The following is a 6,000-nucleotide window of genomic DNA, read 5'->3' as shown; positions in this document are numbered from 1 at the left end:
TCATTTTTTTTTATCAACCAAATTAAATCTCACACTGAACGATAACATCCATTTGGAGCACGGTTGCCGAACCATTATTCACGATCCAACCGATATATTATAATATCATCATGACGTTTCTGACTTGAATACTTAACAAAATAATTATTACGTTTGCTATTGTTTTGTATCCTCTTATTCAAAAACTTATTAACATTTTTTCAATCGATGTGTTTACTTATTCCTAGACATTTATTCGTTTTCCCAAAGCACCTTTTGTATTCTAAAAAAAAAATTAATTTTAAATAAGTAATTTACATAATATTAAAGTGATACCAACACAAATTCAGAGAATCATTACCAGATGTTCAGATAAATCATTTCTTTTATCAACCAAATTAAATCCCATGCTGAACGATAACATCTATTTGGAGCATGGTTGCCAAACCATTATTCACGATCCAACTGATATATTATAATATCATCATGATGTTTTTTATTTGAATACTTAACCAAATATTTATTACGTTTGCTACCGTTTTGTATTCTCTTATCCAAAAATTTATTAACGTTTTTTCAATCAATATGTTTACTTATTACTAGACATTTATTTGTTTTCCCAAAGCACCTTTTGTATTCTCAAAAAACAAATAAATACTTTTAAATTTTAAATAAATCATTTACATAATATTAAAGTGATATGAACACAAATTCAGAGAAGTCATTGACCAGATGTTAAGATAAAATTAATAATTATACCTCTATAATTATTAATATCAATTGTACACAGATGTTATTAAATCACTCATGCAAGTTGAGAAGACTACCTAAATATTATATGGTCTAATCATACAATTGATATTATTTTTGTAGATATGTCTTGGATATTCAATGTCATATTTTCATGCATATACATTTTTAACGCCTTTTCCAATTTATTCTTCTTATCCTTTCTATTAAACTCATGTCACTTAGATCTTATTCTTCTTAAACAACCATGTTTATTTATTATAACATCTTTATTCATATTCCATCTATTTCTTTTGTATTCCTAATTAAACAAAACAAATCAAAATATATTATGATGTGAATCAACAAAATTTTAATTAACAAACTAACATACTCGATAAAACATAAACAATTAAACAAGACCAATGCCGAACCGTATAAATATTTTATATTAATTGATATATTATCACATCATCACAACATCTGACTTGAATATTTAACAAAATATTTATTACCGTTTCCTTTAAAATTGTGCCAATGAGATATCATTATTATTAGATCACCATGTTTATTTATTGTTGATCGATACATTGTACTATTATGTGATATTTTTGATGTGACATTACTATTAAAAATAAGGATATTAGAATTTAGTTTTAATTATGGGTTAATGTATTTACTTTTTTATTGATGTGATTGATATTTTGATGATATCTCGTATTGTGATATTTAATGTCATTCTTAATGTACAGCTTTTGTTAAAGTGTTGATCAAATAAATGATACTGTTTATGAAGATATTTATACGATATTAATGGAATTCATAAAAAGAAGATATTTATTTTGATGAAACACAATCTGTTTCGCACCAGTTTAAAAAAATTCGTACTAATCAAATGTCTCAAATGCTTAATATACCTATATAGAAATTAACATGAATGCGGACCATTTATATTTAAATATAAGTAATTGGTAGCATGCCGAATGCTCCAAATTAATAACCTTACTAACCTAACTACTAAATTGCATATAGGGTGAGCAAGGGTCGATCTCACAGGGAATGATTCGATTAAATCCTATATTTTGACCAATAACCACAACGAAAACAACAGAAAAATAAAATAAAATAAAATCCTAAACAGTAAGCATGACAACAGAATAATGAAAGGGGTTGTAGTCAATGCAATCTGAAGTGAAACGAATAAATCTCCAATGGTAGAAAATATAAGATTAAAAACAACCAGTTCTCGGTTCAAGATCCACCTAAACATGCATTGGACATGAACTAACCGTAACATTATTCTATCTCGTTATTATGGAATTATTGACCTTAGGAAACAACAAGCTTTGTTACCCGAATTTTCACTTAATAGTCACTACTAAAATAAGCTCTTCAATTAGATCCTAACCCTTGAACAACCTAGAATAAGCTCTCTAAGTTTAATTCAATGGCAGCCTTAAGCATTAGGAAAATAGATCAATCCAAGCAACAATCACGCAATATCGGATTATTAAATTTAGGTTATGTTATTCAAGGTGACAGATTGAGAACTTGTCCGTAATCATCTATCATCATGTGTTACTCATTGAATAGAAAGAGGACAATTACATATCACAATTCCTAATTCTAACAGATAAAATTCTGATTAAACAATTTAGCAGGCCATTACTAAATCACCCAAACAAAAATCATAAACAATTAAAACAGAATAACATAAACAATTCCAATAAGAACAAGGTTAAGAACAATGTTACTGAAGTTAAGTTACACCAATGACATGAATTCAGGCTTCAAAATCCCTTTGAACTGAAGAAGAAAGATCAGCCACCCATATTGACATAGAAAGTAAAAAAAAACAAAAAAAAAACATCCACTGCCGTTCTCCTCTTCTCTGTTTAACCTAACAACTCATAAATAAATATCGTGTTTTTCCTCCATTCTGCCCCAGGAAAAACGGAAATTACTTTCCTACACCTTTCCTAAACGATAGACTTCCAAAACTGTCAATTCCTTATCAGATATGGAAAACAGAATTCGTAATGCAGCTTGCATAAGGATTCTCACAATGTAAAAGAACTTTTCTGGGCTTGGTCACTTCATAAAATTGTAGTCCTGGATGTGTAGATGAATTTGGGCTTTTGAATCACCTGCTTTCGATATCTGAAGCTCCAGTTAGGCCCATTCGAAGACTTAATACTCAGCCAGGAAATCCTTCCACGAATAGGATTCCAGGTCCGGTTTTGCAACAACTAATGAGGGACCAAACGAACTCAAATTCTTGTCCATAATACCTTCTTGGAAGGCTTGATTCATCTACTTTAATTTTTCTGAAGAACACTTTTGCAATCAAGAAATCTGACTCCATGAAAAACTTGAAAAACGCAACACTGGTCAGAATAACAAAAAAATCTAGAATTTCCTAATCTTTTCTCAATTATTTCATAAAGTCTATCCAAATATGCCAGACTTACAAAATAAACTCTAATCAACTCAACTAGGCATAAAACATAACAAAAAACATAATATGGAAGGAATAAAAAAATATATAAATTCACTCTTATCAGTAATACTTAACATTAAATGATTAATACAACCATTATTAATTTACAAAACTATTAAAAACCAGATTCAGATAACAAAGCTTACTCTTATTAATAATTAATAGAACATTATCTAAACAATTGAAATACAAAAAAAAAAAAAAAAACTGTTCGCTACCCACACGTGAACTATATAAACCACAGATACCATATCGACAATATAATTTCCATATACTTGCACCAAAAAAACAGCACCAAGAGATCATGATTTCTTACAAAAGAACAAAAAAATAACCCGCAGGACTATTACAATTACCATAAAAGATTCTACAATGAATCACTGTAAAAGCAACCAACAAAGATAACACCGCTTTACAAGCAATACAGTTAATGTAAGTTTTACTAAAACCATCGTATTTCATTAATCTATTGATTTAATTATTTTCTTAGTCATACAAAAAATGATATTATACAAAATGGTTAAACATACAACTAATAACAATAAGATAGCTGTTTATTCCACAGCAGTCTTATAACAATAATGGTTAACCATACAAATGACTCTACCGAACCATGTGCATCTTTGGTTGTTAATATTTTTCTAATACACAAAAAACAAAATGCGTTTTAGGATCCATATTTAATTGAGTCATATTTGACACACTTATTTATTCTTAATTGGTTACTCTTAAGGTAATGGTATTGTGATTCCCAACTATGGATTTTTTTTTTTAATTATTACAAATCTTGTGCTTCGAAACCATTATTTACCATACAATTTATAGGTGCAAATCTCTAAACAAACAAGCAAACATAAAACAAATATTACAAAGAATGGACATTTCGAAACAACGACACAAACTGCCAACAATAACAACAGTGGGACTTTCAATTTTGAAGACACTTGCAGAAGCAGAAAATAAACAAGCTTTGCTACTGCTGGGAACACATTTGTTCTTCATCAAAAATGATACATATATGGGATTAAAACTACTTATTGCAGTTTGCCAAAAATATAACATGCAAGCAATATATCACACTACCGTTGCTCTGCTTACTATACATGACAATAAAGATATACAAATTCTAATGAAATTAGTAAAACTACCTAATCATTTCTACAAATTGAAATATTGCAGGGAAGAATTCAAGTCCCTGACTCCAACTGCAACAATTCTCATTAAAAGACGAATATTTGGGACTTGCAACAAGGAGAATCAAAATCGTATACACTGGGACAGGTCAACGTCACTAGAAAATATCACATGTCATAGATGTAACGTGTGCTACCAGGTAGTCTGTATGAAATTTAATTTTTAGTAAGTTTCTTATATAATTTCTTGCACATGTACAAATTTAAATGCTTTTTGGTTTAATATGAAAATAGAAGTTAAAACTCACTCAATTATCTACAATTGATCCAAATATTTAATAACTTATAAAGAAAATTGATCACAAAATTACAATAATCAGTAAAACGTAAACAATATTTAATAAAAATATTAAACACCAATGATTATGACAATTTCAAATAATTAAACATGTTCGACAAACAACAATCTAGATATTGTTCCTATAATATATAAAAATAAATTTCCATTCCACTATTCATTAGATTAAATTCTATGCCGAACCACAACATATTTTGGAAACCCGCCTGCCGAACCATTGTTAACTATTTATTACGCTTTCCTTTATTGCACCACAAACAGTTTTGCTACCGTTTTGTATCTCATCGCGCAATAAGTTGTCAACACTTTTTCAATCAACGCGTCTATCTGTTACTAAATGTCTGTTAATTTTCTCATAGCAACTTTTATATTGTGTGATACAATACCCTAGAAATTGTTCAAACATTCTCACATAAAAGATGAGTTCAAATTTATTCCCTCAGTTTGTTTCCTATTTCTATTTACATAAAACAAGTCAAGATATATTCTAATGTGAAGTAACAAAATTTTAATTACAAGACTAAAATACTGGATGAAACATAAACAATATTTAATATTTTAATAGATATTTAATAACAATATTAGACAAAACTGTTTATAAAAATGTTAAAAAATTAAACATATTCAACAAACATCAATCTAAATATATTATAATCTTAATTAAAAAAAACTAGAAATAACCATTTCTATTACAGATTTAAAAAAACTTTTGTAGCAGGATTGATCAAACAAGATCAAAGCCGAACTATATGCATGTTTCATAACCATATTGGCGAACCACAATTAAAAAATTAATAAATATATTATGACATCATCATATCATCTCTGACTTTGATACTTGACAAAATATTTCTTGTCCTCTCTTTAAAAATGTATCAATAAGATTTTATTATTTGTAAATCACTGTGTTCATAATAACTCAACATCTTGCCGAACCATCATTAACTACGTAACTATTATGTTGCACACTTAACAAAATATTTATTACGGTTTTCTTTAATATTGTACAGATAGTCTACTAACATTTTGTATTACCTTATCCAAATAATTATTAACACTTTTTCTATCAACATGTTTATTTATTACCGGTTGTCTGTTCATATTCCACCTCTTCGTATCCTATTCTCCTATAATAATTGCTCTGACATCAATCACCCATTTAACTTTCTTTAGATACTATACACTTTAATTGTTCATTTCTTCTCCACAACTTAATTTGAAAACGGCTGACAAAACATCGCAAGCAAAAGAATCTGCAGCGAATACCAGTAACGACCTCAACAACAATATTTCTCCACCAA

Source organism: Pistacia vera, unplaced genomic scaffold, assembly GCF_008641045.1.
Source record: "Pistacia vera cultivar Batoury unplaced genomic scaffold, PisVer_v2 Contig599, whole genome shotgun sequence".
Classification (NCBI taxonomy): Eukaryota; Viridiplantae; Streptophyta; class Magnoliopsida; order Sapindales; family Anacardiaceae; genus Pistacia; species Pistacia vera.
The sequence above is the reverse complement of the archived record's forward strand: the minus strand, read 5'-3'. Positions refer to the sequence as shown.